Consider the following 22,893-nt stretch of genomic DNA (forward strand, 5'->3'; position numbering starts at 1 on the left):
GCCAAGATGGCCTAGCCTGATGCTATTATAATGCTCACTCCGCATCCTGATTAATGGATGTTGAAAACGTGACCTTGACAGGTCTTTTGACGTGATCGGGCACCGAACGGCCACCTATTGGATTTGCAGAGGTCCATCTTTCTTCCCCCTTTTCGTCTGTACAGTAATTCTCCGCGGCCTTTGTCTGAGAGGGTAACGGTATACCGTGTGAACTTTAAAGTGGACTTTATCAACACTGATTCCTAGATGAACATTCAAGTGCGACTCTCGATGACGTCACCAAGGGTCGTATTTCAAGCTATTTCGTTTTCCAAAAACAACAATAACGTCTATCAGGTAAACCTTCATTCAACAATCAAGTACATTGAAAATGCTTAAAAACAACCCTTCAATTCAACAACCGTAAATATTTCCAGTTTATGTTACTAACGTAGAACCTCGCACAAACATAACCTTCGTTGTGCTTATTTTTTTACGTCACTCTGATGTCAGAAGATAACCAATTACAAACAATATGAAATAAATACCTTGAACGTAGCTTTTGAATGGAACGAAGTATCGTGTTTATGCATGTATTTGAGAGTTGGGAGTCCATATCTTTGGCAACTTTAACCAATATTCATGGAAGCTTGACCAGGGGTAACTGCAAGTGCAGTGATTTGGGATTGTAACTCAAAAACGGAACCATTTTTATACCCTTCTGGCAAATTACTAACACCAGCAAGAATTGCTGACGTCATAGCACGAAAGTATACCCTTTCTTGGCCCATCAAATACCGATATTGTTTTACATTTGAGATTCGTTTGCCATATTTTCATGAAGGTGCCTGGACAAAAACCACACTTGTTAGACAAAAATCATTTTTCTAAAGTTTCAAAATAAGGACATCATCATCCAGGAGGTTATTGACAGGACAATTTTGAGAAGATCGGGCTCCTTTGTTATTTTCATTCGTCATTTTATACACTTCAAAGATGTCATCTTGCACAAATGAGACCAACTACATTTTCGAATGATACTCCTCAATGCAACTTCATCAAAAAGAAATCGATGTCATTGATAACTTCGGGTTTGTATAGAACTCTACAAACGTGTCCCCTTCTATTTTGTTTCGTTTTTCATGGGTACCAATCGATCATGAGTGAGCTGACAAACCAAACTTATTCACACAAAGAACTTGATTCAACCTCGGTAATCACCGTGAGCATCCTTGTAATATTACGTCGTCAAGGGAGATGATACATTACGCTCGCGCCGAGCATGAGACGCCCTGTTGGCAGATGTCCTCGGGCTCTTTCTTTATCAAAACATCTCTGGGGCAATTCAGATCTTCAGAGGGGTGTTGTCTGTCTCACTCTGAATTTGACCTCCCTATGGTAAGTGCTGAAGGGTTTGTAGAATTATATATTCAGCTATGATATGCGCCATGGGCTGTTTCCCTTGACGACATAGGCAGCTGCGATAAGATTGTGCAGGTCGTTGCCACGAAGGAGCTGAACTGCACAAACCCAACCTTATCCGACAACCCTTCCCTTATTTTATTCGATATTAAAAAAAAGTAACAGCAACGCTCGAGTTGATATCCTGTATATAGATTGAGTATATGCCTCTGGGAGCTGGCTTCTTTCACCGATTGTGGTGTGTGAATTTTTATTGTAAAAATTTAAATTTAACGTTTAACAAAGCTTGATGTGATCGTCCCGAGCATCGACTTTTTTGTGGAAACAGTTTGTACCACGATTGCAGCGATGAATTTGTGGACAACGGGAATTTCTGAATTGCAAGCTAAAAGCCAAAGCAGATAAAGCTTCATGCTACACTCCTCTTTAAAGCTGGTTTAGAAAAGGCTGTAACTACATCTGATGGTCTGGTCATTTTTCCCTTGACTTGTGTCCCTGGTTTTTTTTTTTCACGCGTTGGAATTGGAATCGATAAACGCGATGAATAATCAGTCAAGTATCAAAATCGGAATTCGATTAAAACGGCCACATGGTTACTGCAGTGCTTCGACTTTAATATTGAAACGACATGTTGGGACTGCGTGCCCAGTGATGTGTTGACATTATACCGGAAAGGGTGGCTGTCTCCAGGGAGGTCGCATGGTGGGGCTTTGCCAACTTAATTTGAATGAGTCTATGAGAAGGCTGATCGAAAAGAATGCTTTCAGTCAACAGAAAATAAAAGTGTTGCGAATTTGGCACCTTTCGCTGCTACTTTCTTTGTGTCAGAACTGGAGGGCCCAACCCTGCATGTGGTGGGTTCTGATACTGTCCTTTCTTTTGCTCTTGTTGACTTTAAACCTGGGTTTTTTCGTACTAACAGTTGTAATTATAGATACCAGTTTCCACGTGAGCGGAGTGGTTCATTGATTTCTCTCTCAGAGGTGTGGGTCATAGTATTTAACAGTGTAGATCTCATTTTATTCCCATTCTCTGAGAGAGGGCGCTTGGGGGCACAGCTCTCGGATGGGAATCCCTTCCTCTGTTTGATTTTGCAGGTTTTCCTTTTCCCATTGAAGGTGCGTGATGAATGGGCACGTTTGCTCAGGAAAGGTCGTTTTTCCACACCAAGGGTTCAGTTAATTGACCCCTTGGAAGGCACAAACTTCCCACAAACTTGAAGAAGGGTTGGCCAAAGCTTTTGTTGGGATAGTTCACCCAGGGATTCAGGATCAATTTTTGTTAGCTATTTAAGAATTGTGTTTGTTTAGTTGTTGGGTTGTTTGCTTGTTTGTTTTTGCGTCGCTTCCTCGTCTCGTCTCTCATTGGTTTTGATCTGATGTGCCTTTTCTACTGTTTTTTTAAGAAAATGAAATCCTTTCTTTTAATGCAAATTTCACCAAGGCTCATGAGAGTGGAGCGAACAGGATATAAGGACTCGAGTTTGTTATATTATGTAACGCCTTAGGACTGCTGTGGGTATTAATTTCATGGGCTGATACTTGTGTCCCATGGGCACAGGTGTGAGTGGTTACTTCTCATGTAAAGACAGGGTTCCAGACCGCAAGCAAAGATCTCCTTTGGACCCAGTAGGCGGCAGGTGGAAGTGCACACTCTGTATTCGCAAGGCCTGGCAAGATGAAAAATTAGTCCAGAAGTAAACTCTCTTGAAATACCACGGCACTGAAGAGAAAAAAAGAGAGAGACAGAGAGATCAAATTCACGCTGCATCCCAAAGAATTTGAAATCTGTTACAAGCGCCACTCAGCCTAAAACGTGGGCCGCTGGTTATGTCGGGAATAGCGCACCATCATGAATCCAAAGTTGTGTTCCGGGGTTCATTCTCCCTACCCAGGTTCGGGCGGTGTCACGTGATGGACGATACCCTCAGGCCTGAAATGCACCTGTTCCACCTGCGGAGGTTTTTCCAATTAAATTGTCCGGCGTTTTTCTTTTTTTTAAAACGTGCATTGTCTTAAGGCGGACCGATAATTAGATTTTTTGTGAAAACATGACAGTGCCGTTAGATCTTAGTACATTAAGACGTCATCGTTATATTTTGACATTTCAGAAATAACAAACAAATATTACTCTGAGGTCGAGGGAATATCAAACACTTACGCATTTTGGTTTTAAGAAACACAGAACATTAAATATAATTATATTTATAAGTAGCACAGACTTGCAGAGTAGCTTTAAGTTAAATGTATGGAACACTGTATGGTTTTTGTTGTCGTCGGAGTCACCGTCCCGTAGTGACCTTTGACCAGTTTCCTTGTCCGAGATCGCGGTGGTACTGCAGTGGCAAATCTAGAGGGGTAGGGAATTTTAACCCTCACCAGTAATGTTTCTAATTAATAAAAAAAGAGCTAAAATGATAAATGAAATGCTACATTTCCTTATTTTGTTTTACCTTAGATACCTTATATAACAAGAAACAGCATCACTGATTTTTAATATTGTTTCCCTTTGAGCACGCACCGGTACCATCCCTCCTAAAAAGGCGTGTCGTCGATGCTGTTCAACCCCCTTTTCTGGAAGCTAGATTCATTCCCTGTATAATGCCTCAGGTACTCCTCAGATAATCTAGGTACTGATGATTCTCTACAATATTAGGGCCTTTCAAATTTCTTTCTTTTTGCATCCAACATGAATTCTTTATCTAACACATGTACAATATCGTAACAGAAATTACGCTAGGATTCCACCGTCGCCATCTCCATTTCTGCTGATCATCCTCAGGTACTCCAATCTTTAAAACCATTTAAAAAATCAGATAACTAAACAGCGCGCGTGAAATGCTGAACAACTTATCACCCTTTGAGATTAAATTACTACTTCAGAGCGGGGGTTATCAAAAGATTGTGCACAAATAAAAGCAAATTTACAGGATTAATCCAACGAGGAAAAACGAGGCTAAGTTGAAGTCTTGAATTATGCGTCCAGGGTTGATTAATCGACGGGGTGCTTCGAGTCACGGCAGTTTGTCTACAGCTTGGCCGGTGATTAGCACGAAGGTAGGGTCTAGAAACAACCCAGGTCCAGTCCTCAAAGTGAATGGTAACCAATTGACGTCTTCTAGAAACAACCCAGGTCCAGTCCTCAAAGCGAATGGTAACCAATTGACGTCTTCTGATGACGCCACGCTTTGTGTACGTGTGAGCTTTTCAGTGGTGCTCAGTAAGCTGTTGGTTCCCACTGGCTCGGGATGAGAGTACGTAGGTACGGTACAAACTAAGTGTGGGGTATGTCATTAGTACACAGGCCCAGCACGTGCGTAACGACGATGAGACGCCCAACACTTCACCAGTTGTAACGATCAAAACCACAAACACCCTGAGGAACAAACTCGTAATCGAGGTCTAAGATCCATTGTCAGACTCATTTAATGATCAACTAACTGCCTTTTAAAGTTTCACTGACCTTAAAGACTTTTAATGAGCCTGTTGTTTTACTCTTCCTTACAGGGAAAAGATTGAAAACAGGATTTGTATTCATGGAGAGTTAGCCTCTCTCCCTGTCAGGATCACGTTTTATATAAAGTTTGATATAAAAAAACCCCAAAAACAAAACAAAACAAAAAAAACCTCGTAAGATGTCGTCTCCTGGCAGTGTCCTTCTGGTGAATAATGGCGATGTTTGTGGTATTCATTTCTGATGAGGTCCCTCATTAAATTCATATGTTTCTTTACAATTCCCTGTGTAGTGATAGCTTTCCATGAAGACTTTATGGAAGCACGGCTTTTGATAAACACGTTTTATGATTTCCTGCCGGCTTCTCATGATCACGTGATTTGGTCTCATCAGGCGCAGTCTGCCTCCTTCCCAGTCGCCCCGGCTCCCCAGGATTTTGTTTAGCCGTGGGCGGGGTTCAGTGCGGGGCGGCTGCTGCAGGAATCGTTTTCTCCCAGACAGGCTGAAATGAATCAGTCGTCGAAATCATTTGGCGGTCGGCCTGTGTCTGGCTAGGAGCGAAAGGCAAGCCAGATACCAGATGTTGCAGTCTCCACCAAGCGGCACCACTGGTTGTTGATCAGCAAGGATTCTGCCTCAAAGCAGCGTGTATCCACCTGCTGCAGTGGCACGTTGGGTAAGAATGACGCCTTTATCTTATGTTTTCATTTGTAATGAAAGGAATACAGTGAGTGATCGTATAACTGAGAATACGTGATGTGTTGACTGCAATCTTATCTATTGAAAAAAATCGTCTAAACCATCATCTAATAAGTGGAAGCGTTCTTACTACAGTAACACGACGCCAAATTTGTTTTCGGTTGGTATACCTTCTTTGCACATTGGAAATGAAAAAAGCCAGACACTTTTCAGAGAGAGATTCATGACAGAAGTTGGGACTGTCGTCTTCCATCGGTTGTTATGATTCTTTAAAAGGCTGGTGATGGAGATCAGACATTGTTCCCGTCTGAGTGTGCATAAAGAGACATGTTACATCACGAACCAATATTTTAAGGAATGTTACGATTCCCTGTGATATGAACGCACTGGTCTTAGACAATTCGACAGGAAAAGACTCTGCGATCTTGCCTGTAAAACCATGCGACATCAACCTGTCTGACTCCACACTGCCGCTAACTACTGCTTGCCATTGATATCATCTGCAATAATACATGTACGCTAATACACATGTAGTTGAAGCTCCACTTAACAAGGTAATAGTTTTATCGCATTATAAAGTAACTGAGTTTTATTGTGTCGACAACACTCGACGAAATGAGTGTATTTTCTCAAAGTATACCATACGTTGTGTCGCTAAAAACATGAGATGGGAACTAAATTATATTTTCAAATCTCACCCTTTCCAAGAAAAGTAATAAATAAACAACATTTCGTGTTCGAGATCAGAGCAACAAACTTTCTGCACGCAAAATTTTCGGAATGTTTGTTACCAAAAGTATATAGCCAACGCAACCAAACTGTTTTGGTTTGTTATTAATGCGGAGGGTTTTTCATAAGGACTGTACACTCAAAAAAGGTTGGGTAAAAAATGGGTAAAACGTCCTTTACCAGATATTGAGTCAAATCTACAGAACATGGGTAATTGTTTAGACGTTTTATCCAACTGTCCTTCTGTGATGTTGGGTAATTATTTAGCATTAATTTATTGGGAAAATGATCTCCTATGATTAGGTAAGTTTAATTTTACCCCAATTTAATTGGTTAATGAGAATGCTAATTGTTGGTGGTAAATGCAATTGGGCGGAGCTTCATTTCGTCGAACAAAATTCGCTAAATTTCAATCCAAAGTTACTCTTTTACGTTTTGGTAATTGTTTGTGCTTTCGTGGATAATTCAAGTTCCGTTTCAGACCAACGTCAATCTCAAAGAAAATTGGGATTTACAAAGATAGCCTAAATAAAAAAAAAACGGGCAAGGTTCATGTATCCACTGTAATTACACACGAGTGGTGAACTGCCTAAGATATCAAGTAAGGTCACCTTAAAAATAAAGAATTACAGTGACTGCGTACACTGGGGCTACTCACGCGTTCAGTGTAAGTATACTCCAAAGAACTGACCTGCAGTCGGCTTTTGTCACTACTTGGAAACACGATTCCTCCGGACCCCTCCCTCGCAGAATCTCACATGTCACACCAAGTAAAAATAAGTTTTATTTCAAAGCTTTTAAAAGACCAACCATTGGTTAATTATTATGGCTAAATATTGGGCACTTTTGCCCAACCGCAGGAAAATTCTAAATACCAACCATGTTGGGTAGTAAAAGCCGATCTGTGTAGGCAGTTGGTTTGTTACTCAATATTGGGATAGATAGAGGTAGGGCTTATTCTATCCAACTTTTTTAAGAGTGTAGATACACAAGGTGCTTTCAGGATAAACACTTTCTTCTTGTCAGCTGAAATGCAGTTTGACCAGTTCAGGCAGAACGATCAAAAACCAAACAGAAATCAGAATTTATTCCTATTGTTGTCTTGTAATTATACAGAAGTAAAGCCAAGTTCGGGAAAGGAAAAGCATCGAATAAGACAAATTTTGATCAAACCTTAAACATCGTAATGTACATAATAAAGTGTCACTGCATCTCACTTGCCTTTCCTGCGCGTCCAATAGATTGACTAGCTATACAATAATGAAAATGCAACAGAAGACAGCGAAAATCGGGTTAATGTCTTTGAGAGCGACTACGGCTTCCGTCTTTGTTTCTGGACTCCTGTAGATTTAATCAGTGTGAACCAGGGTACCTGACCCGTTGCCCACGACTTGGGCCTGGTCATGATACACGGAAAGAATTAACCTTATTCGATGCGCTCAGTGACGTAAAAAACTCCAGCTGCGCACAGGACTCTTCGCTCCAAGCTTGATGGTGTCCAGAACGATAACAGCTTGTGGAGGTAAACTGAAAATGTTCAGCTCCCTCAGTGGTGATGCGCATTAAATCCATCACACCCAGGACTTGGACTACAGTTTTAATCTTATGAGAAGCTGGAACATGAAGTCACAAAGACAAACACCGAATGGGCCCAGAACACAGTAAAGTATATTAGATTTGCATTAATAACCCACTCAAAACTGGATCTCAACTGGCAACATGGATCCCCTCCAGGCTAATAGAGTCACCGTCTGCGGTAAACAATTACAGGCTAGATGCACAAAGTACAGCATCCTCAAATATATACACTTCGTCCCTGAATGTGATCAGCCCAACCCATGCATAACGAGTTTGCTTGATCCTGCTGATGCAGTGGGCAGCAATTATCTGCCCTACGCCAAGCTCTCTATTTTCTGAGTATCAAATTCCCGGGAGGCCCGGGCGCTTCGTCGCATCTCTATTCTCAATGCACATCTCTAACAATCGGCAATGGGCGAGGAAAGTTCAATGGCTTCAGCAAGGATATACCGATTTCAACCAGTCTGTGTAGCACATGCAGGGCGGATTCTAATATAAGGCATCCCTGCCACTCCATTAGCGTGCAAAACACCAAGTTGGTTAGATTTCCATACTTTCTGAATATGTATCCCTTTTTCCAGTTTGTCGGGTCTTGGTTTGGTGTTAAAACTCCCTTGCATTTCTTGCCCACGGGCCGACTTTCCTCCAAAACGCCAAATGTGATCCACATAATTGCATCAGCGCTTGAATTTCAAAAGGGGAAGAAGACCGACGTTGGGAAAGGGACACATGTCGTGAGTTGTTTTCAACATTTTATATAATTATTAGCACGCCAGAGGGGGTGAAACACCATTCGATAAAACTGGGTCATGTGGCTTATACCGGCTTCCTCGCTCCCGTTCCTTGCTTTGGGCAATAGCCGTGTGCTCTACCTCATCGTACCCAGGACAATGGTTTACTGTCGGTTATTGCATCTTATCAACAGTGTCGTCATACAGTTGCATGCGTATTTCTCGAATTACAGGTATCGGATCTCAGACGCAGAAAACTGGCTGGGATCTGGTTGGACTTAATTGAGGTCGTATATCTTTTAAACGTCGGCTCAAATTCTGCAGGAAAACGCCACACGCAAAAACTGAACATTTTAAAACGTACATGCGGATAACTGACTTTAAAGTGAGCATATAATCAGATATGCCCACATAATAATGGACTTCATATTCACCTTGTCGAAATTGAAAACGTTGAAACATTTCTCACTGGGGATAAATGTCTGGCTCTATACGAACAGCCCGAGTCTTCGTGTCAAGTCTGTACACCCCTAGAACAGACATGGTCAGACAGGCACCGAGTTGTTGACCTTCTCATCACGCCCACGTTCCGAACCCAGTCATTATGATTGCGAGGAGTGGCCTCCCCCGTGCTTTATTATCAATATTGATGTATAGCGCCGCCATCGGTGGTTTTTTTCCCAGTGGGGGGATTGCGTTTCCCTATGTTTCTTTGGCCGTGACATTTAACAGCGAGGGGCAGAGGGGCTTTTCTTTGTAGGAATCAAGAGGAAAGTCAAAGCTTCTAAGACAGCCCAACGATTCAAAGAAAAGCAAGGACGAGGTAGGAAAACAGGTTTTTCGCACAGCCATCCACACAACGCCCGTGTGGCGTGTTTGTGGGAGGCTTCGGTATACCGTGAGGGCAGGTTCTGTGCTCGTATCAAAAATTGACAGCAAAGTGAACTTTATGTGTGTCTTCTGTCAGAGACACCACGAGGACTTGTCCTGACCCATGACCCTCCTCCCAAAAGGAAAGAGAATATACATTTTTTTTCTGGGAAGGATCTACATTGGCGGAGAAACAACTACGATGAGGGCGTTTTTTTATCGTGAGAGCTCCACAAGTGGTTGTATACTTCCGCTTCACTTTTAATTTAAATTTACCTCCGGAGGTAAGTCATTCTGAAGTTTGTTTTCTGGAAATGTAGAGTTGTTGCCAATCATCGTTTCTAACGTTTTGAATTATTTCCTACCATAGTGCAACCTGGAGTAGTGACGTTTGTTGCCTGATTTTTTTTCATCTCCAAAATTACTGTTAGGAAATGAAACAGATTCATAAAATACTACTGTGACAAATTCAACGAACGGTTTACCTTTTTTCTGCTTTGAAAATATATGTTTATGCTATTTTGCTTCCCAGAGGAATTTGAGATGATCAAACTGTAAATCCACCGTATGTATTAAATGGGCGTTCCTTGAAGAACACAAAGCCTTTCCCATGTGATTTCACCTGTTCAGTTAATGGTACTGAAATTAAGGAAACATCAAGAATTCGATCAGTGAAGTGTTTGTTCGGGCTCAAGTAGTTTTCATCCTCTTTCAAAGCAAGCAAAAAGCAATCATGAACGCTATTAGCATTGCCCATGAAAACAAACACTGGAGTGGGCTGTTTTGTTTCCACACGGGTAATGACGATGCGAGAATCGAGCACAGAGTGTTGTAATTACAAGGCAAGTGAAGATGTCGTTTCGATTCTCCGTCCGGCGAGTGGATTAAAATGAAAAGTCTGTTCTCACGATCGAAATCGCACCTAACTGCAGCGCTGTCATCACGGAGACAAATTTGTGAATTTCCGCCGGACAGTCACGTTTCTCTGTATTATTAGCGGTACATTAAAGTAGGACTGCTGAGGCTGTTGCCGCTTATTAAATTATTTCTATTAATCTTGATAAGATGGCGGGACTTACCTGAAAGAACTTCATATTGGGTCGGCACAGGGTATATCTGGGAAACGACTGTAGTTTTATCGCATAGTTTATAATTCATAAACATGTACACAGTTCAGTGCATCCATACTGAGCACGTTTGAAGTATGACTTTATACAAAGGAAAAAAAAATCAGTGATTCGATTTTTTTTCCACCCTTCAAAGAATGAAGCGCGCAGGCACATCACAGATTGAACTCGCTAACCAGCCCTTGAAGCCGTAGTGGTTAGGCAGATGGGCCGATCGGCAGAGCTTTGGAGCCCTAAATATCTTGTCCCAATTTTGCGCTGTTTTCAGCCCAGCTTTTTTTCAACAAGGCGTTAAGCACAGCAGCGTTAAATCTGCGCCCCACACAGTCCAGCACGTATTTGTACCTCAGTCCTCGCGGCTTCGTCGGCGCTCTCAGCCCATTTAATGATCTCCCTATAGACTGGTCGGGCGGGCGGCACGTATAATTAGCATTTTGCATAATTTCCTTACCCTGTCCCAAAGGGGCCATGCCGACAGAAACAAAATGAAACTTTCTGCGGTGTGCGCTCCTTGTTTATGATTCGGGTGACATTTAGGTGGTCTTCGCTGCAGGACAACTTCAACGTTTTGAGTTATAATTGATGCCATTTGAAAACCAGGTCGTGTGTATTATACTCTAAAATGTTAACAGTTGGCGTAAGGGGGTCAAAGTTATTTTTATGATGGAGAGATGACTCTAATCACTCGTTGGAAAACTGTCCATAAGAGAAACATGACACCTGATCTAGCTTTCACTACCCTGTAAGCGTATTAATGTAATAAGCAAATAAGTGACGGTAAATCCGTAAACAAATTTAACCAGGTTGTGAATGCCTAGGCCTACGCCAAACCCCATAATTAAACTGACGCAAGCAACGACCACTGAAAATGCGAAAGCAAAAGTTAGAAAGAGGCGATAAAGAGTTCACCCCTTTTCAATAAATGTGAATGTTTTTCTTTTTCAACAAAATCTTAATTTAAATTAAGATTTTTTTGTTTGCTTCTGAGATGCTAACTAAGTATCGCTGCCTTCTGTAGATAGCAGTCATACCGATTGTCGATTACCCAGTTTTCATACTACCACATTGCAAACCCAAAGCTATTTGTTAAGTGTTAAGACACCGTGGCGGCCGCAGCGGAGTGGAATGTAGGTGGAAAGATTCTGAAGGTGCCTCAGACTTTGATTTCTGTGTATTTGTCCGCTTCCTCAAGATGTCCGCGATGATGACATAATTTCAATATTGGGCAGAAGGTGTTCAATATATATTATTAGCAGCCACTGGTGAGAGATCACCTCAGAATCAATATCTTACTCCATCGCGTTTGTTTTGAAATCAAACTGTTTTTCACTAATACCGGGATTACATAGGCATGCTGGGTCTAAGCCTGTTTTCATTGCTCGGCTCACCGTATATGCACGAGGCTGCCCCGAGCCGGGATAACGGCCAGGCTATGTACAGCTAGGATGAAGCCAGAGTCGCTTTCGGGCAGGGATGTCTGCATCAGCACTCTTCAACAAATTTGCTCCCTCCTCTTTCTCCCCTCCGCCTTCATGCTCGGTTTAAGTTGCTGATCCGCCATAGCAGTCCTCCGCACGCGCGAGATAATACGGGCTGGAAATGAACCATGTCGTTTCCATTATGTTCTGGTTGGTAAAGGTGTCGTCTTCGATGCTGTTTGGTCCTAGGGGCGTTTGTTGCTGCACATGTGAGTGACCTATATACCCAATTCTTTGGGGCTTGTGTGCTGGACAGTTGAAAGGGGGGGGGGAGACGACGAGCTGAAAATCGCACACTTCGTGAACAGCAAACACAGCAGTCCAAAGAGCGAATTTTTCTCCCATGGTACGATTAATGAGCGCGCTATCTAAATATTCACTGGAGAAAATGCTCCCTACGCCAATAAATTTCGCGGGCTGTAGATTCTTTATGTTCATTCTTAACACCAGACAAATAAATTGTAATTCCAGTCTAAGTGTAGGTATCTATCATGCCGGTATGCCCCTGCTTATTGATTGCTTTCTTGGGCAGTAAAGCTTGTAATTATGTCACACACTAGAAGTAACTAACACTCCGAATACATACATGTCGGTGGGATCGACAAAAATCATCATGGAAGGGTAAATGGATAAGGAAACACGTAAACTATTCTAAAGTCCGTACAAGCAGCCGTCTTGAAACTGCAAAATGCACACAGTTTTATGTTTGATCTGGCACTGCAGTTGTTATTACGGGCATAATCATGGATTTTTTTGTTACTTATGTATTTGGGGGTTGAGCATCTAGAGAGCTGACAGCTATACTGCTGGCTGGTTGTCATCCCATCTCGTTTCCATTATCATCTCTAAGCTATTACTTTCGTTGATACCTTACTCGAGCAAGATCTAATCACACAGACGCCGCGGGCAGTGTGTTTAGTATCAAATTCATCCATTCCTCTCTCTCTCTCTCTCTCCGCTCCAAAGGTATGGTCTTTGTTTCGATGGAAGGCTTATTAAAGTCTTATTTCTTTTATGTTTTTTCAACTTATTTTTTATGCACATCCCAGGCCGTGCCCATGCCCAGGTCCTACAGATGTCTCCAAGCTTGCGGACTGGACCACCTGCCTGTCAACATCTGTGAAAAGTTACAGGTAGGATTTGATTTGATTGTGTTGCCAGTGCTGGGAGCGATTGTTGTGGCCACCATGTGCACACGTGCACTTTGCAGTGAGTGTTTCCAAATGTCACTGCCGAGGGTGATTCATACGCAGTTTTGCTTCTGTTTAACCCCTAAAGATGCTCACCCCGGACACGGGTTAACGATGCACCTTTGCTTCTTGTAGTTTGAATCAGAGTAAATGATAATACGTTCCTAGGAGATAACTAACAGGGCTGGACTGACTGGCGGTGCTTCAAACGGGATAGACACTCTACTTCCGATTGTTTCGGTTCGCGTGGATTTTGGTGCACTCAAAATAATAACCGTGTGCCGAGCAGATCAATCCTTGCCATACCCTCCGTCGTGTTCTTTTTTCCCCTCTCTGTACGCACGTCCTAACTAAAGCTGCATAATGCTAATTTAAAGCTTACAGATATCTGCATGAAGCTGACGAATTGCATTAGTTTCATGGGACTTCACTGAGTGAGTATGGAGTCGGTGCGATTCAGTTGACGCCTGTGGCAGAAATGGCGTCGGTTCGGTGCAGCGTAGTGCATGACTGCATAACCCGTTGTGCGAGATAGAAAGATCAGCGTAAACTAAGGCGTCTTATTGTGATCGCATTCTGATAACGTTGTGAAGATTTTGGAAAAAGAGAGTTGTCGTCGAGGTGAAAAATAAGCTTCAGTTGAGTGTCGGTGTATTGCATGGATACTGCGAGGAGACACCGATACCGACGGTGGCACAGAACTCCCGCATGGCGTCGCGGCACCGCACGCGGTCCTCAATGAGCGTGCGTGCATTTTATCAAGTCGCAACACCCCTGATGGTTCTCGTTGGTTAAAGAGGCAGGACTTGACTGGCACCCGTGCATGGTGCCACTGTATAGGAGCAGCTTCTAAGTTTTGTTCCTGATGGAATTTGGTCTTTATTTATACCAATGGATAATGGTTTAAAGGTGGGTGTGCAATAGTAGCTCCTAAATGTATTGGAAGTTAGCACACTCTTTCCCAAGGCGCAGCCGCGTTAACTTGTTTGTCAACTACCAAGACTGAGGAAATATGTGCAGGGTTAAGTAATAAAATAGTTTGCTTATAATGTTATGAATATTTGAAATTTGTTACAAATAACGAGCACATACCATCTAAGACTGTAAGCCAAGTACACTTACCACATAGTCAGTTTAATGCTATAATAGTGGGTCGTCTAGGCATCCGGGCTTCCCTAGCCAAACAAATCCATACAGCGTCCCATTAATTCTCTGTGGCATATTAAGCTGAAACAGAGATAGGCCTTTACAAAGGTATATAAGCACTTCGCTGTGAGATTTACAGTTTGCCGAGGGTACTTCTGTCTCCTTTGGTCTCACACTATGTGTGGTTCTCTGAATCACCGCGGTTGAGAATAAATATCCTCCCATCAAGCATAAAGAAGGGAAGAGTTTAATGTCCCTAAAGGGATACTAGATAACAGCCCTATTAAACAGCACCGAGCTAAGTGTCGCACAGCTTGCGTTTATGTCATTACTGCTTTGCAAGATGTTATAAATACGACGCATATCACCCCGAAGATATGCCTTAATAACTGAATACGTGTTCACTTGTGAAAATTGGACAACATTGTACATTCAGATGAGGCAAACCGGCTCGCACTCAGGATAGTTCATTGATCATTTCATCGCATCGTTGCTGAACCGGTCAACTTTCGTATAAATCTTGATCCTTTAAATAACTGCAGAGTCTGACAAGATAAGCTTGACTAGGAAATGATAACTTACAGTTAACTCTACAATGAGCCTTGAAAAATTGCGAAGAAAGAATGATGTTTCAATAATTGAATAGAGAACACCTGTCATAATGTCAAAGCGTATTGGAGCACTAATTGCAGAGGTTATCGACCGACGATGGAATACAGGTGTCATGTGATCAGCACGACAGGTGGAAAAGTGATACCGTTGTTTGGACATCCCGGGCGCATAAATTAATATAGAATGCTTCAATAAAGTGGACAGGTGTCATGAATAGTATTCTAGTTTCACAGGTAGTATAGGATCTTTTTCCCACTTCTTTTGCTTTCAACTAGACATTATTAACTTTACAAAAACACCAAAATAAAATTTTTCCTAGTAATGAAAAAAATATGCCTTAAGCTTGTTCGTTGTTTGTATGTTGCATCCATTTTTTGATGACCTTCCTTTTTCGGAAATGCTGGACGTCACATCTGCAGTTATCGATTGCTTGTAGCGATTAGACATGACTCTATGTTCAGTTTTATTCACATTTGGAGCAAATCAGTGTTAGCAATTGCACGTTTAAAAAAAAACAAGTCCGTTTACGCACTTACTTTTTGCTGAAAACAGAAATGACACCATGAAAGATATGACTTCGTTACTTTAATATACAGGACAGAGAAGACTGGGTTGCTATTACACGATCATGTCATAATAAAATCGATGACAACCGTCGGCAAATCTGTACGCTTTTACACTGTGACATTTCTTGACATTAATAGTATTTTTCGTTACGTTAAATCCAAAAGGACACCTCCACTGTCGTCTTATAAAATTGCCGAAATACTCAGATCAAATTTTCTTTTATTGTATTGATCTTTTAGTATTAAACAACCCGTCAAGCTTTCACAATTTCAGCAATTTCAGCGCATTTTTAAAACGCATAAACTTTAACGTACAAATAGCGTTTATGAGGTTGAAAACCATTCCGTTTCCTATTGATGTACGATGTACATTGAAGCATGACTTGGCGGCCATTCACCCGATAACTCAATCCAGTACCCGCACAAAGCCCCGAAATTATTCCAAATATCGACTGTGTGGTGTGGCCGGAGGGCGCTGTGTATCCGCGATGTCATTGTCCCGTGATGAAAGCAACATCTTCCTCGCAGGTACATTACCACGCATCATCAGCCAAAGTTGTCACTTTTTTAGCGAGGCGATGTATCTCTTTCCGTTTTGGTCATACTTGTCCTGTAACACAGGATCGAAAGTGCCGGCAAGGCATTCGTCACTGTTGATATTGTTCAGCACCTCTAAAAGTATGACTTAATTGCCTCTCAACTTTGTTCTTGTCCATGGGCTGCACTTCAATCAATTCAGCGACACTATCTCTAAAAGCCTGCGAATTCCTTTCCCAACCGTGTCCTATTACATGAAGATTGAGTGCAGTTATTTCTCTCGTACACCCAAAATGCCACGAAAACGTTTGATGTCAGAAAATGCTCTAAAGTAGCTGGAACACCGGTAGGAATATCGAATCCGATCCGTCATGAAACGACTGCAAATTTTAATAGCCGTCTTCGCAAACTTTAACTGTCCTCAATCCTTCACTTATTGGAAGATTGGGGACTATATTAAAGGGTTAAGACATTCTTTTAAAGAAGAGGCTCTGTTGTCATACGGCGTACGTCTTGATCAATATATTTGATATCAGATAGTAGATATAAACTATGTTAAATGTCCAAAATGACGCTGTAGTATAACGGGGCAAAAAGCAAATGGATCATAATTTTCTTGGAGTATACTAGGTTGGAAGTACAATCTTATAGGCTGTTTTGGATTATACACTCATGCATGTTGCATAGATAAGACATACAGACATAATTTTCTCTCAGGTTCCTAGTTTTGTTCATATTTTTTTCTTCAGAAAATCCCATTAAATCGTTTTGGCTATAAAACAGCACGGCAAGGAGAGCGGCCTAAATACGGAAATCTCGTACCCATAGGAAAAATTAAGACTATACCCCGCTTATAGATTAGAAAATTATAGCAAAAACGATTTAATGGGATTTTCTGAAGAAAAAATGAACAAGGATAGAAAACCTGAGAGAAAATGATCAAAATTGCACCCCTGTACATTCTCAGGGCCCGCTCACACTTCTTACCGCCAAGTCCATTTGTGCACATGCGTGCATAATTGTAAATTTATTAGTGAAAAAGTCTATCGATTACTCGAATATCAAATCATCTTAGCCAATGGATTTTTTTCCAAGTAGGGCAGAGGTAAGCCGACAATGCAAGGGTCATCAAAAGTCAAAGGTCAAGCATTGAGGCCCTTTGTCGACTGAATGTTACAGGTTTGTCTATATATTCTGCCATTTCTGTGAATGGAAAAAAATTCCGCCAAATTCAGCGACCTGCCGTCTGTGCGAATGCAATTGGATTTCCTGTACGCAAACCTCTTACTAGTGATGTAAGACGAGACTAGAATCCAGCGAAATAGCATTGAATGCGAAAATATTGTCCAAATGTTCTTCAAATGGCAAATGAAATTTCCAGCATCATTAAATCTGTCTGAGTATTTTGTAAGGGAGAAATGTAAATCTCATAATAAAAACTTGCGTGGACAATGTTTGGCTAGTTTTCAAGTTACATGGGACCCCATATACAGGGGGCGATTATTAAGGCCCAAAGGAGCTGTAACCACTTCGATAGGCCGTGTTCTACATGCAACGCTGCCCTTTCCAATTGTTTTAACTACTTATTGTTAAAATATTTTTATTCCTAAGCATTTTGTTTTGAAAATGAGGTGCATATGAACTTCAGTGCATTTCTTTTACCGCACACGTTAGCGCTAGTTGTAATAGAGTAGAACATTTCTATATGGAAGGAAAACATGAACATAACATAGGCATAGCATAAAAACAGGGGAAAACGCCGGTATGCCCTGGTGACATAAATTATGCTTGTTGTCTCCCTTGCAAATTAGCATCAGTGGTTCCAATGGCAGTATTTTGTGAATAATAAATACGCGCGGAAATGCCATCCGATCTCCAATTCTCACGAATGAGCCCCAGCGGAATTCCCTTTTTTTTCTATTTTCTTTCATTTATTTCCTAACGAATTTTCGACCAACTGTCATGAAGTCGATCTAATTCACCTAGGATATTTAACACACTTTTGAATCAAGTAAATTGACTTTTAGCCTTATTGGGTTTACCGTCTTAATGAAATCAGACTGGTTTCTGTGGGGTAAGGTGTTCTAGAACTCGATTGAGTAACCACACCCGAACCTTGTAACATTTTCTTTCCTTTCTGAAACTGAAGTCGGCTAAAGTCTTTCGGGATTTGAAGTAGAAACTTGACCCGATATGGGAAAGAGCTGCTTGAAATTAAAATTGCCTGAAAGGGCTAACGGGAGATAAGGTCAGAGGTTGTCAAGTGTTTTTGAGCAAAACCGTCTTAAGAGTTTATTAAACACTCTGGTAAAGCGTATTTCATGTTGGCTTTGAATTACCGTCCTGTGTCAATTTTTTTGCCTCGACAGCCAGGACTTTTTCGCTTTCGATAAAGTGTTATAAGCAGGAAGAGGAAACCGGCTATGTCCAGGAAATACGTTTTCCATTTCCTCGACTGGGCTGGCTCCGCAGCACGCGTATTGATCAGGCGAAAGGTCGTCTAGAATTTCAAAGCCTGTTTATTGATTCGGTATCTGGTTGGAATGCGAGGCAGATCTGATGGGACGGAGCCGCAGGGGAGCACAGTGCAGCAAGTGCCGGCCACAGGTTGGCTATCAGGAGACACTGGGCTTGCGTTCTTTTGAATATTGATACCATGAAGAAAAAAATTAACTTAGGAGGGAAGATGAAGAAATTGGAGGAAAACTGGTCTGGGATATTCTGCTCACGCGTAACAGCTTGAGAAGTGGACAATAGGGGATTCCTCTGCCCGTACAATCCGAAATGATTAAGAAATACTAAGTCCTTATTTCACTTGCGGAGGGAGGTCGGAAATGGGGATCATGGCGGCAGAACTTGGGTGTGCAAAGGCAAGGTTGGCAAACAGACCCAAACGAACTCCGGGATTTAGCGTGAACGCTTGAACATTTCCGTAAACCTCGTAAAAGCTGCTATGTTAGAAGCTATGGCTTTCCCCTGATGTGTTTGAAACTTGCACTGCATGGAACACAACAAGTGCGACAACCTTTCTGCTTGGACCATTGCGATATGTACGGCAGATATCATAAATTGAAAAGTGATTTTATTTACCGTATACCTAATTGTGTTCTATTCACCAAATACTTGGGCAATTTCTAGTTACACCACCCCCATTCATCTACACACGTGTATTTAGTTGGAACCTACAGCACTCCCTATTTCAGATCTTAGTTCTGTCTCTAGTTATTTCCAAACTGGTGTGTGATGTAGGCCTCCCTCCGACAATTTGTTTTTTGTTCCAGCTCTAAATGCCCGGACGGGGCAGTGATCCAGTGAAACCCCATGGGCTACATTGCATGCGAGGGAGTCAGGCGTGGTAAATATCTTCCAAGTTCATGTGAATGTCATAACAGACTCTCTGAGGACCGTGCATGGCTCAGTCTTAAGTATGCAGCTAGTACACATTGCGACATAGATCAGATGCGTTATGCAGCATGCACTTTTAATAATGTCTGCATGTAGAAGAACCAGCTGCGATGGTTCTGTTGGAGTCTATAGTCTGAAGTACATCATCACCAAAAATTAAACAAATAAATTTTGAAGACAAAACTTGAAACAAGCGCTTCAACTTGAAGCAAAAAGCTCAACCGAAAAGATTTCGTAACCTTTGCTACTGATATTATGCTAAATGTTTATATTCAATAAGTTGGAAACAACAATGTCATTGTAGTCGGAAGCCCGTGTGTAAAAAAGTCTTTATTTGAAGTGTTTTTCAAAGCAAGAAAAAAGGAAATTGGAAATATAGAACGGTATACAGAACAATAAACTTTTTCGTGTTATTGTCCCGTTTTAGTGAAATAGTAAGGTATCGACTAATGGCATTTCATTTACACCATATGATATAATTTTAAAATGCCTTATTTCTTTAGAAAAGGATGAAACCTCAAAACAAATATAAATTGCCATAGGTCCTGGGTATAACAAGGTGGTATGTATGTATAGTTCAGCAAATTTCTTGCTTCGATCCTTTTCCCCTGTGCACGCTACAAAGTATGTTCCAATTGCGACACGTATGCCGAGAGCGCTAGCAAAGCGTTAATCAATACCTGTAAAAACTAATTGGACGGGAGGATGGTAAGAACACTTCGCCCAGTAAATGGGTAAAGCAAAAATCATCCGCCAAATACCACAGCAAAATGTGTCGAGCAGTGGTAGCGTGCCAATGGCAACCGTTGGAATGTTGTGTGAATGTTAATCAAATATTGTCCAATTTGTCTTGCCGTATTGCCTGCGAAAACAAATCGGCGCACGTGTTGCAGTTAATACCGCCGGCGGCTGAAATGTCTTCTAAAAAACCAAAGACTTTTCACGTTGACATAAGGTTTGTCAATAGCATATAAAGAGATCGAGTTCCATCTTCCCCAGTCCTACGAGCTCTATATCTTACCCAGATGAGAAGACATCCTGCAAATATACCCGAAGATTTAATTTAATACCTCTTTGCATTTTTATGAACGCCAACCAAGGAAATGTTATTTCTCTCGCCCAATAAGATACTCTTTTCTAAAATCAGATTTGCCAACGAAATAAGTTGATATTTTAAAGGTGGTGGGGTGCTCAAGGAATCCTATTGGTTTGAGCCGATGCTAACAAGACGTTGTAAAACTTATCGTCGAAAAAACAGCAGGTCCTGTTTGTGACTCAGGTGGAACGACAGTTTGGATTCACAAAGAAGAGTTTAATACTCGCATTCGTCACGAAAACTGTGAAATATGGCAAATTTTAATTACGCATATTTGAATTACCAAATTTGAATTTTGTCGGTGTGGTGCGAGAATTGTTTTACAAAATCAGTCTCATGTATGACCCCGCCCCTCCTGCAATGACAAATGCCGTTCCTGAAATTGAGGACTTTGGGCAATCGTTTCGAAAACAGATGTGGCGTCGCGTTGTCGCACTTGAAAGATTCTTAGTTTTATTAATAAACACTAATGCGTGTCAGAGTCCCTCCAAACATGAGAAAGGAGCAATCACGTGGGAGCAGTTTAGAGGTATTCTAATGGACATCAGACAACGTGTGATAACAAAAAAGGGTGCACCTGCAAACGCCCGAAAAGATTTGTTCCGAATTTAGACACTGTTACACAATACATCATGCGTGAAGAGCTGTCTCCATTGTTGTGTTGGGTAATTTTTTTTTTTTTTTAATTTGTCCTCGTAAGTTTCGATTGATTCCTCCTATTTCCCCAGGAGAATTAGAGACAACAATTAAAATGGGCAAATTCCCTAGCCGTGGTCGCCTTGGCAACACACAGAGATCACCATCCCGTTGCTGTAGATACTGGTTTAAGCATTTTTATTGTGCGATGCATGTGCGCACGTTTCGGGCATCTATGCACACGCGTTTCAGCAAGGAAAATATAAACCAATAAAGAGCATCGCTGGCGTACATAAAAACCTGTCAACTGCGGCGGCAGGAGTACTCTATATAATCGCCTTTTCTAATTTGAAATGTGAAATTTGTCATATACTGTTGCGTAATGGAAATTGTGTAACGAGACAATCACATTGTAGATTTAGTTTACGTTAAAAATTTATGAATCCAATTAATAGAATGAAACGTTTCATAGTAGGCCTATCTGCGCTTATCTCTCATATAGGCCCTATAAAAGAGGCGTATTTGCCAGTAAAGTCTACAGTGAAAAGGGAGAGTATTTCTAGCTTGTCATGTGGAGGATTAGGATGTTAGGTACCCGTGCTACCAGGGCACACGAAGGATGTTCCACTTTATAGATGCATAGTCTTTACATCTATAAAAATGATAAGCGTTTAGAAATGACCCCTTATTACAATAAGTCTGGACCCTTCTACTGGTCAACACAGCCTCCAGACGTAGTGCTTCCCACGACGTGAGTTATATATGCTTGGCATCAAATGTGGCTAATTAGGAACTAACACAGCTTTGGTACACCTGTCTTCGGCAGGTTTCAACACTGCACCGTTAGTAATCATTGCTGTTTCCCATTGTCCCCCGTTGAACAAACACCTGCCGGCTAGGTCAACGCCTCATTGTTATGGACCACGTGTTTAACAAATATTTGTCCAATCGAATTTTCGGGAATTTTAATAAGTTGCCCACTTCAACTCTGGGCTCCTACCTACAAGACGTGGGTTCTGCGGACGGCCCAGCCACTGGACCCAAATTCAATTCCCGGTCTTGGAGATGTTTTCTCGTATTGATTCTCCTTTTCCCATCATTGCCCCACTCCGGGAGCTTTTAGGGACGGTCGTAGCTTCCGTACACGCTCAACATGGAAATTCTATAGCACCTTGAGCCCCATCCGTTTAGTCAACACGCTCAGGCAGCTGCATAAAGCGTCTGCGAACTTCGAGGTGAGGTAGTGTAAAGGAAAGGGGGGAAAAAAATCAACCAGAAACACTTCAAAATGCACACCATTCTTCGTGGCCATGGTTGCACTCAGAAAACTAGAAGCGCTCTGAAAAACTGTCACTTTTAGTATTTGTTCAACGTCTCGACGTGGTGACAAGATTGTGCGGTTTCCATATTCATAAACCCGACCTGTGATCTATAAATACCGACTGGTCTTGTCTCAACTGTTATTCGCTCTGCTGTCGAAAGTTAAAACTAACGCCTTCGAACATGTGAAATTGCCCCGGGCTAAAGAATCGTTCTGTTCTCCGTATCCTGTTTTTACAAAGAAGTATATTATGCGGGAAAGACTTTTTTTTAACCTTTTCTTTGGCGCACAGCAGAAAGCAACCGTGCCACGTGAAGT

The 22,893-nt window shown here is 41.7% G+C and overlaps 1 protein-coding gene across 2 annotated transcripts in view; it reads left to right on the plus strand.

Annotated features, from left to right (window-relative positions):
• Window positions 1-5,373: 5,373 nt before the first annotated feature.
• The window catches only part of LOC110976056 (neuromedin-U receptor 2-like), a 57,621-nt gene continuing 40,101 nt past the window's right edge, over window positions 5,374-22,893 (plus strand). For both annotated transcript variants that reach the window (XM_022229010.2, XM_022229015.2), the window contains exons 1-2: window positions 5,374-5,530; window positions 13,116-13,199. The gene's annotated coding sequence lies outside the window, so the exon portion shown is untranslated. The remainder of the gene's footprint in view (window positions 5,531-13,115; window positions 13,200-22,893) is intronic.

This window comes from Acanthaster planci, linkage group LG08 (assembly GCF_054643075.1).
Source record: "Acanthaster planci isolate LZ-2023a linkage group LG08, COTS_SCS, whole genome shotgun sequence".
Classification (NCBI taxonomy): domain Eukaryota; kingdom Metazoa; phylum Echinodermata; class Asteroidea; order Valvatida; family Acanthasteridae; genus Acanthaster; species Acanthaster planci.